General features: G+C 43.6%; 1 protein-coding gene across 1 annotated transcript in view; it reads right to left on the minus strand.

Annotated features, from left to right (window-relative positions):
- The window catches only part of scfd2 (sec1 family domain containing 2), a 95,706-nt gene that overhangs the window by 39,965 nt on the left and 44,183 nt on the right, over positions 1-11,558 (minus strand). The window lies entirely within an intron of this gene.

The raw sequence follows: 11,558 nt of genomic DNA on the forward strand, positions 1-11,558 counted from the left end.
GGGGGTGAGATAAGGTGGGAGAGTCCCAGAGACACAGAGGAAGCCTCCTATCACAGGAAGCTCATCTTTGCAAATGTCAGATCCTCCTAATTGCAGCTCTATACTTCCTGTTGCAGTCCCCCGAGCTGGACAACATCACACGAGCGCACACTAAATGATACCCGCGACCAAACGGGATCATACGTATACTTACCCATCCAGGCAGGCATTCTACACCAACACCACATCCTGGTGGGGTTAAGGTCCACATCAAACTGGATTATAGGGTGGATGAAGCCAGCACTACAGTGACCACTAGCAGACGTACCACCGTATTATTTCTGACCTTGATACATAGACGCCGCCCATGGGGTTTTGAGAACATCTCAAAACCGGCCTGCTACCCCCCACACACACACACACACACTTTAGTTCATAACAATCATCATAACAACCAACGATAATCTCCGCCGAAGAGATGCATTGCTTACAAAAATTGGGCTAGCACAACACGAATAACACACAGCAGGCCTACAGAAACACACAAACTTCCTAATCCGGTCATTCAAAAATACACAACGGGCTAATCCGCTCCCACACATCCACAGAGGGGCTGTCACGGATGGGTCAGGAACCCCGCAGCACAGTGCTATCACCACTGAAAACATTTGGACTACAACAACATTTGGACTACAAAAGCTTGCTAGATTTAGAATGATTTAAGATCAAGTTCAAGGGAAAGTGTCAACCAGCTGCCCGTGTGTGTGTGTGTGTGTGTGTGTGTGTGTGTGTGTGTGTGTGTGCGTGCGCTCAGCCTCTTGCCTGGTGCTGTGATGCGAGGAGGCCTACCAGAGGGTTGCTGCTTCCACCTGAGAGACAGATGTAAGTGCCGTGTGTGTCAGTCCATGCGTCTACACAGGCGGACGGGCGAGGGCTAGACCTGCCACAGTCATGCGATAAAATGCACATTAGTGTGTCTAGCACTTCGGAAAGCAATAACACTCCACGAGCACTTAGATATTCTGATGATATGATTATTTAAACTCTGTCCATAATTCAACAGGTTGTGTTGTGTTCCAATCTTAAGACGTAGTGTGTTTAACACTCAATCAGACATCACAGCACTAATGTCCCTGTGTGAACACCCGGGTGATAAATATGGAGTGTGTCATTAAAATAGAGAGGTTGTGTACAACTGTGAAACTCTGGAGAAATGTTGCTGAGAAACTGAGGAACACACACACACACACACACAAACACACACACACACACACACAGACAGACACAGACACACACACACACCAGCAGCAATGTGTTAGGAAGAGAGGCGTGGAGAAGGAAAAGGAGTAAATTAAAACCATACATCCCTTCCTGGAAATAACACATTCTCTGCAGTGGATTTTCTTTGGATTGGCGATTGCTACAGTACGGAAGAGGCAAATGAAAGCATGGCCAAAAATAGTTAGGGTTTTTAATGTGGAGACGTGAGTCTGTGTTTTCTGGGGCTGAGGGGCAATTGAGAAGGATATTAGGGGAGCATACAATATGGGCGCCTGGCCTTAGGGTGAGAGGCTACAGTTATAAGGGAGGTGTGTGTGTATGTGTGTTCTAATGTGTTTATTTTCTGGGAGAGAAGGGGGGGGGGGGGCTGGGTTTCGACTAGCCTCACTGCAGCAAGTCATCGCAATTTATCCACCCACGCGGTGTGGATGGCGGTGATAACGGCAGCTTGACGGCCCTCTCCTCTCCGAAATGTGTCTCAGCATCTGCGAGACAACAGCGGGAAAATTACACCCCCCCCCCCCCCCCCCCCCCCCCCCCCCCCCCCCCCCCCCATCTCTGGCCATCAGAGAGAGAAGTTTACCTGGGCTGAGTCGGATGTGATAGTGCTGAGCTCCCAGACCGAGTGCAGACGGCAAGCAGCTGTCGGCCTCAAAGAACAGTCGAGTGTCTGTGAATGAGATATAGTGAGAGGAAGAAGCAGACAGAAGATAAGATGGTATGATGGAGAGGCAGACAGAAAGTGTGATGGAGAAATAGGTTTTATTGATAGTAGGATTTAAGCGTTATCTCCCCCAACAGTCTGGGCTGTATTGGACTAAATCAACTCAGCACAGACTAACAGCAACACCTTTCATTTAGGGCTGGGTATCGAACCTCAGCACCCCTCCAATATTAGCCTGTAGCACTTGAGTGTTGCTACACAACAAATTTATTCAAAAGTGTTGGAAGAAAGAAGACATTTAACAAATATTAAGGAATATGCTTACCTGTGAACCCAAATGATTTCATGCTGAGTGTTGTCATAATGATTTGAAAGACAAGAATACAATTATACAATGTATTTATTAGAGATTCTACTCCTAAAAACCAAGAAGAGGATCACAGTCGCCTTGCTGATGCCCCACCCTCCAACAGTAGCACAACAGAAAGAAAGGATGAAAAATATCTAATGGAGACACTCACAGCAAGACTCCCGTTAAAAATAGACTATTTTCTATTAAAAAGGTCTCCAATCACACTAGTTGACTAAGACTGAGCTGTGTATCTGCCTCTTAACCCTTAACCCTTGAAAATCAACACTTTTGTCGAAGGTTTTTATCTATGTTTTTTAAAACTTTTTTCAAAACTTTTGACGCTTTTTTTCAATTTCCGTCACTTTTTGGACGTTTTCCACACTACGTAACCCTAACTTATTAACTTTAGCTTTTTTGTGGAATTTAATTCAATAAACCTCATTCATAGGAAATTATAAAATTGAATAAGACGCCGCAAAATGAATGAAATGAGAGATTTGTGCTTGCCAAAGAGCATTGTGTAGAATCAATCATGTTATTTTGGGGAATTAAAAAGAACACTGATACTGGAAAATGGGTCAATATAACCCCAAGACAACATGAGGGATAAGAACAACTACACTGTTCCTACGTTTTATGTACTAGGTAATTTAGTATTCTTGTATATCTGCACGTATAAATATGGATCGGTATACACACTGGACACTGTTTGACATGTCACTGATACAAAATTTAAGTAAGTGTGCATGTATTAATAGGTGTGTAGGTGTGTGTGTGTGTGTTCTGAGAAAACTATTTCATTTGTCATCAGCTATTTCCAGATTGAAAGAACTTTTTTTTGCACGTTATAAATGTTAGAGCTGCATCCTGTGCAGGAAGAGTCCTTGTACGGCTGCTCAGTGTCGAGAGAAAATGAAACACAGAGGCATTCAGGATGTTCAGCTTATTTGTTAAACAGGAGAAAACAGCAATACATTGAACTGCTTGCTCTCATCTGAATTAAATCACAAATCTAAAAACACAGCAACAGCGTAGAACCCAAAGCCAATGGAATATTCCGTTTCCATGCCAAAGGAGTCCCAAGTATGGAGATCTAAGTGTCATATGTGTGAGTGTTTTACATTCTTAGCGTAACTGAATGTTCTCTAACCAAAGTATGCTTTCAAGCGTCAAAACTGGGATACATGAGCTACATATGCATGAGTCCAGAACCTTCCAGCATGTTAATGACCCAATAGAAAAACCACAACGTTTCACCATTGGACACTGGAGATGAAGCACGTAGACCATTAAGTGATTAAGAGAGACATAGCAGAAGAACTCAGTCCAAAACATTCCCTCTGACTGCCCCCCCCCCAAGTTTATAAGCCTGTGTCTGGCCAGTCTGGGGGTCAGCTGAGAGGGAGCAGCCAGGAGATAAGCCTATCCCCCACTGTGTCCATCACACTACATGAGATACCAACAGACGCAACAGAAAGTGACCAGACACGCCAGACCACAAAGTAAAGAAAGACTACTTTCTCCTCATTCCTTGCTATCTCCTTCTATCTATTGGCTGGACCTGCAGTCCTCCGCAGGGACACTTTGATAGCACAGACCATTACCGCTTCGTGATTTACGATTGCGTATGACATGTACTAAACAAAGCAGAGAGTATGGTATGGAAGACAAAAGAACAGATACTAAAGGGGGAAAAAATGTGTATTCTCTGCCTTTCTGCTAGATGAGGGGGTGTAAGGGGAGAAGGGGTTGTTATAAATAATAAAAAAAAAGGGAGAAAGAGGGATAAGGGGTAGGGGAGTAGGGGGGCGTTCCCGCTGGCTCAGGCCTTGATTAACACCAGGCCTCCTGACAGGAAATGACCCGGCCAGCTCATAGCGCCAGGAGAGCTTCCATCTGGTGTCGAGGCCGTGGAGGAATTCTCCACCCAAGAGAACGGGGCCAAAGAACCTCGAAACTGAATGAACAATTTCAGGAGAGCTGGATTGGTCCCACTGCTCGTACAGGATGCTAACACAGAAAAGCATCATTCTGTTCCTGTTGTTTAAAGGACGTAGTCAAAAGCCAAAAGCAGAGCTGAGCTCTAGGCCTCAAAAGTCATGAACACATCACATGTTATGTAAAAGAATAAAAAGTGTCCGAAATGCTGCTGGTATCCTTATAACAGTGCACATGGAAGGGAATAAAGTAATAAAGTACACGGAGAAAGGAAGGAAGGAAGAATTATGACTACAAAAGTCATAAAAAACCATGTCCAGGCACTCAAGGTTGGTTACAAAAAGTGATAAAGGCCTTTAATTTAGGAAAAGATATTAAAAATACATCAACGCGTATCGGCTTGAACCTCCCGTTGGGTTTTTAGTCAAGGCCTCAAAAATCATGAACACATCACAAGATTTTATTGACAGCCAAAGAAGACACATTTACATCTAGATGTCCATAGAGGAGCGTTAGATGAAAGTAGGTTAGGGAGAAGAAAAAATGGAGAAAGTTGAACTGGCTGAGGGGAGGGAGGGGGTGGAGAGAGAGAGAGAGAGAGAGTGGGAGAGAGGGGACAGTTTGGGGAGGAAAGCGGGTACATTAGGACAGGTCATCTTTCACTGCAGACTGGAATCCCCAAACGTAAACAAGTTCTTCCGCACCAACAGATAAAACGCAGATATAAAGCATAAAGTATACATTATATTATATACTGTAAGAAACAGACTTGCACAGGCGCACACACAGCAACAGGCGGCAACCACACCCATACATTTCTTAATGAATGTTGCTTTTGAGCCAAGACAGTTGTTTCTATTTGGCCATTTGACCAAAGAAAAAGCCCAGAGACTCATATACATGCACAAACACACTTCTTTAAATTCTTTATCTCACAGACTGGGAAGCAGAAACGGATCTATGTTGATCAAGAGTGATGTCTTCCAAGAGGAGCCAAGGAGTCCGCGCAGAAGACACGAGAGGCGAGTGGGTAGACCGCGTTGGCTGGACTCCTCCTCTGACCCTCCGTCAGAGGGTCAGAGGCTGACGCGTGTGCAGGGGCCAGGGGCCAGGGGCCGCGGTCTCGGTTAGAGTCCCTCTGGAGCCAGCATGTATCTGTCTGGTGTGTATTTCTGCCATGGCTTTGTTGAGCGAGTGAGTGTGTGTCTATTCGCAAGTGGGATAGTGTCCTCTTTTTCATACTACAAGGCCGATTCCCAGCAGAGATATAAGTGCTTACGAGCCTTTTATGATGTGCATTTCCTGTCATGAATAAGTAGCAGAATTCTCCGCTGAGCGCTAACACACTCCATAAAAAAAACAGAGGTGTAAACTACACTCTGGGCCAGCTCTGTGAAATCTAGCCGACAAACCGGGGCTACTACTGACTGTAATGGTTTGACAGATGATGGTTTGCTTCAGAGTGATAATACTACTTTGTTTGTTACTGCATACAGTACAGTACTATCTAGTATTTACTGTATTAAACATGCAAATAAATCTCTTTCCCTTTCATTGCGAAGTCAAAAGGAGTCCTCGAATGTTATACTAGGGTTGAAGTTTTATCCAAGTGAGGTCGTCACTTCTGTTTCTGGTGTGTTTCAGTTCTTCAGTTTCATTTTGACTTGACATTGTACTCTGGCCGAACGGGATAAACTTACACAAGCTTTTATTGAGTTGTAAAATGTAATGTGTTTTGATCAGGTACTTCCCAAGCATCTAGCATAGAGCAATAGAAGAAGTATGTGGTTGTTGCTTTGTGCAACTATCCATTCATGTATCCAGTGGTGGAGTTAAACTAAGTACACTTACTCAAGTACAGTATTTGTACTTTCCATGAGTCTTTTCTTTTCATGCCACTTTCTACTTCTACTCCTCTACGTTTCAGAGAGAAAAATATTGTACTTTATATTCAACTACATTCATCTGAGAGCTTTAGTTACTTTACAAATTGAGATTTTTGCACATAAAACACATGTAGTTAATAAATTACAATGTTTTATTTTAAGTACAGCTGAAGCGATGTGACCATTAAACACTTAGTTGTTTGACGAGAGTTTGGATTGTTTCCAGTTCTTTTCTGCATTGAGTACTTTTAAGAGTACTTTTACTTGAAATACTTGTAGTACATTTTCCTGATGATACATACATACTTTTACTTAAGTAAAATTTTCAACACACTACTTTAACTTGTGACTTTTCACAGTGTGGTATTAGTACTTTCACTTAAGTAAAGGATGTGAATACTTCTTCCTTCGAGCATGTATCAATCCATCCATTTAAAAAGCGTTTGTCAAAGATTGATGAGGGAAAAGGGAAGATTTATTTGCATAGTCCTGCGTTTTCATTAAAGCTAATTTGAAAATGTATGAAGATGTAGGAAACCCACTGGAATAAAATAGACAACAAAAAGTTACTACCATGTCTATTTTCAAGCTTTCATTTTCACCTGCTAAAGAGTCCAACTGTCTACTCTAAAAAGAATGCAAAACCAATTTTAGAAGCAGTGCCATTGCATTCTAGGCGTTGGAAAGACGCAATTAAACACATTTGCCTGGGAAGTCAAAAATTGATACAGAGGTGCGTCCACGCAAGTAGAAATGGTTTCTACTTGAGCTTACCCTCGGGTTTTATGAATCTGCTTCATGAACAAACAGAGACGAGAGAAACAAGGAGAGGGAAATATGAGAAAGACCGAGACACACTCCCACAGACACGTTCAGAGCCAGCACTTAACACGCAGATGGTAATAATCCCGATTAATAGACGGCATATTCCAAGCCTTATCTTGCACCTCAACTATAACTACGCACACTTTAGTTAAAGTATACATCACTCTCAGAGCGCCAGTGATAGGATCGTCAACATTAAAAGGGTGACAAGGCAAAACCGTCCTAGTGACACTTGCTCAATCTCATTTGTCCCCTGTTGGAGATAGTTTTCCACATGTGGAACACGTGATTGGCAGTTCATCTACATCGTCATGTTGCTAAACTGCCTCAGAGACGTAGGCGTGTGTTATCCTGAATGGCTGTTACCTTCTGTCTAGTCTACATCCATGACGTTCCAGTGGATGGATTTCTCCAGTGCTGCCGGAAATTCTGACCGATTTAGGGGGGAGGATGGGTAAAACACAGACTTTCACCCAGAAGACCGGGGACAGCTTGCCGCGTGTGACGTTTTTCTCAACCGTTGCTGTCTTCTTTACTTAAGCCAACCCCGTTTTTCATTTTCTAAACTCAACCATAGCTCTCTTCTCGTGATAACACATTCTTCTCACGATAACAAGTTCTTCTCGCGATAACAAGGTCTTCTCACGATAACACGGCAAGTGGTGTGGATGTGTACGCCCAATCTATACAGCGATACACGCAGATAACTCAAAAAGAGTACAGATAACACAAAACTTGGCTCAAGAAAGTTGGTGTGTATGTATGTCGTATTGAGACCCAACTGCCGTGTGTAAGTGCTAACTGGGGAGCAGACTTGGGGGGGGGTGTGCAACTGTGTGTGGCCCTGCCTGTTCACCAGGCCTGCCTGGGCCGCCTGTGAGGAGCTGATGATCCTCTGTTAATTAAAGCCTGAGCTTATCTGATGAAGTGAGCTAGAGTTAACAACGCCACCGGCTGCTTGGTTCACCCCGCGGATGTACGGTTTTCACCTCATACATCTATGCGAGGCATGTGTGTATGTGTAACAGAGGAGGAAGTAAAGAAAGCCCACCAATTAAAAATAATTGGGACTAATTTCATAAACACAGTGCAACAGGGGAAATATATTTAATCAGGCGCGATCATTAGACCAACTTATGCTCCACTTCCCCCTGCGAAACCAGTCTGGTGCTGCAGGGCCTCAGAGAGACTGAAGAAGAAGGAACCAGAGGGTTGTAAAATGAGAGAAAGAGGGAAAAAGAAATGGAATAGAAAAGAAAAAAATAAATAAAGAAAAAAAAACTAAGAAAAAAAAAGTTTGAGGAGTAGGCAAACGGCGAGTTGGTGGCCAGAGTTATGTGTGATCCCTTTCATGTCCCTTGACTGGCCCGTGTTGCCGTGCCAACCAAAACAGCAGCGTTGGGGAGGTCCGACCCTCCCACTGCTCCCCCTCTTTTTAGCCCCGCGCACACCCCTCTGACAGGATGAATAACAAACCCAATGTGTTTCTGAGGCAGAGAGAGAGAGACAGAGAGAGAGAGGGAGGGAGAGAGAGAGAGAGGGGAGCAGGACATGAAACCGCTGCAATTTCCAGTTAAAATCCACGTCTTGCTCTAAAAAACTTTATTTTGTGACCTTCCTCCCCTCTTCTGTCGCTGCTGCCAGTAAATCACTATCATCGCCATCTGGAGACTGGGATTTCACATTCTCACTACTGCACACCCACACACTGACATAAGTACAGGAAAACTATGAGCCGTCATTTGGAGCTAGCTAGATGTCCTATGGTGAAGAATTGGGAACATTTGCAATGCTGAGAAAAGGGAAGAAGAAATAAGAAAGGAGAAGAGAGAGGGGGCTTGATTCTGCACCAAAGGGTGACAGGAAAGAAATCCATAAAGCAGTCAGGAGGAACACTTATTTGCGCTCTGTTACCAGCATTGGTGTCATTTGTTTTTACCACAACTGAACAAGAGATTAACAGTAACAGCTTGGAGCTGTTTACAACCTGCACACATCACACACACCACCCATGCACACCACAGACTGTCTGGCAACACCCAATCACACTCCCGGTTTTGGGAGAGTAGTGGGTTCCTTATCCAATCACACAGGGTTTTTTTTTCTCTAATCGGCGCGTTTGCCTACGACCGTGGCTCTTTCCACATGTGGTGTAGACTGTGGAGCGTTTAAGAGCTGATTTCCCAGGCTGCAATAAGCGCAATCATGTCCTTGGATAAATACTGTTCAAGCCTTTAATCAACGCCATACCCTTGGACAACAATGCAGACATATACTGTACAGCCCTGTAGAGACATGCAGTGATGAAAAAGGTACATTATGTACACACATGCACATAGAGGCACAGGAAAGCTTCTGGAAAAAGCAAAACTCTTTATAAAACATGTTATATTATTTGACATTTGAAGGGGTCTGTCCCACCTGCTCTACTGTCCTTCCTCTGTTGTGATGCTGCAAGACCAAGCACTGTGGTGAGAGACTTTTTTTTTTTAAAGGGTAGTCTGGGAAATTTCTTCTTCTTTTGATGGTCAACAATTCCTTGAAAAAGACCAAACCAAACAACGAATTGATCCTAGTATTTCCTGTGCAGCTAAAGCCCGATATAGCTATTCTATATAGCTCCATTGTTGTTAAAAAAAAGCCATTAGACACTTCAGTGAGCGCCAGTGTCATATCCACTATCCTGTTGTCGTAAATACTAATTTCTGCACCAAATCTGCCGCTGAAAATGATCCCAACAAAAACACTTTTTAGTAGTTATTAAATTTTGCAAAAAACTACAGTGCCCAGCAGTTTCAGGAACTTATTTAGACTTTAAAAATCAAAGTATACATTTGTGCCCCCCGAGGATGCTGCACTGCGGAAGTATGAAGTAATCTAAGGAACACCATTTCCTGAAGATGCTCTTTAATTAAGATCCCCAGAAAATGAGGAAGTTAGCGGGTTTGTGTCTCATTTCGAGTCATAAACTTACTTGTCCTTATTTCTTCTCTTTGTTTCTGCCATTCGTGTGTGTGTGTGTGTTGTATATTGGTCTTGTGTTTCTGCATGTGCCAAGGGGAGCAAAATAGAAGAATTTGTAAAAACATTGTTCTCATGGCGACCAGGTTTCATTCAACGTCTGGTTTCAATTTGAGTCTTTTAATTGGAGGAGAATGTCACAATCAGTGTTTTGCTCTGGATTCAGAGAGAGACGACCCCCCCGCCTCATGTTACCCCAGCCAAGCACTTCATCGCCTGCCATAAAAAACTCACACACAGACGCTCGTGCGTGCGCATAAACATGCTCACAGTTAAAAGCTGCGTGGACACAGTGCTGAATTCCTCTGAACGGGCAAGACATGCACATGTACACACACATGTGCACACGCGCGCACACACCTTTTTCTGTCTAAAACGCACCTGGCACACTACGACAGCGTAATTTCCAATGAAGTGTTTATACACTTTTAACATGAGCCACATCTCTCAGCCTCTGCCTGCCAAGAGGCCCCACAATTCAAAAGCTGCACTTAGCCAAGTAGAACAGGAAGAGAGAAAGACATGAGAAGCAACAGAGTGAAAAAGAGCAAGAGGGATCAACAACCTTTATTAGTGCTTTACATAGATTTACCAACCCTATATATACTATATGAGCCTATGTGCGATATGAGCCGAAAACCTGAACAGCAGGGTATTATTTCAGGGTGTGTGCTAAGGTATGGAGTGGGCCAAAACTAAAAGTAGCTCTAATTATGAACTGTGTGGCAGGGGAGGAGACCGTGTGTGTGTGTGTGTGTGTGTGTGTGTGTGTGTGTGTGTGTGTGTGTGCACAGGCCCAAGGTTAAAGACGCCATTACTCTGGGAGGTACAGCGGGCTTTGGTGTGGAGGTAGACAGTTAATTCATCTTAAGGCCTTGATCTGCTCTACCACACAGTTACCAGATCAGCTAAACCAGCACTGACTCTGGCGGTGCACAAAGGAACCAAAGGCTACATCTACAGCACTACGTTTTGATAAAAAAAAAAAAATGAAGATCTTATATTATGTTTTACGGCTCAGTGCCACACTTTTACGCCGTTTCCGAGCCCCTAAAACGGAGACATTTGGAAACAGTGCTGCCCCGGTTTTGGTTTGGAAACTCTGTGGTTAGTAGTCTAGACGGGCAGAAACGGAGACCTGGAGAGACCTGGAGAGAATGATGACGCATGTCAGTCAACGGTATCGGTTAGGTAGGCTTACAAACCTTTCGGTAACAGTACTATCTTGTTTATGGTCAAGCAAAAAAATCCCTGGTCTTACTTTCTGCCATTGTTGTTGTTCTCTCTCCAAAGTATTTTCAACAACTACCGCCATGATTTTAAACTGCAGAGGAAGTATCTCTCCGTTCACACCCAGTATATGCAAATGGTCATGTGATATGTGTTGTCAGATGTTTTCATACAGATGGAAATTAGTTCCACATTGGAGCTTAAACTTCTGTGATTGTTTTTGTGTGAAAACGCTAATTATAAATGAAAATGTACTAGTGTAGCCAAAGAAACCCTTGGACACACACTGGTGACTATGAACCACACGGACAAAGTTTTCACTATATCGGTCAGCTGTACATCTTATGGTTGTGGCAGAGGGGCTGTAGATTAGGGGGGGGGG

The sequence above is a fragment of the Etheostoma cragini genome, chromosome 9 (genome assembly GCF_013103735.1).
Source record: "Etheostoma cragini isolate CJK2018 chromosome 9, CSU_Ecrag_1.0, whole genome shotgun sequence".
Taxonomy (NCBI): Eukaryota; Metazoa; Chordata; class Actinopteri; order Perciformes; family Percidae; genus Etheostoma; species Etheostoma cragini.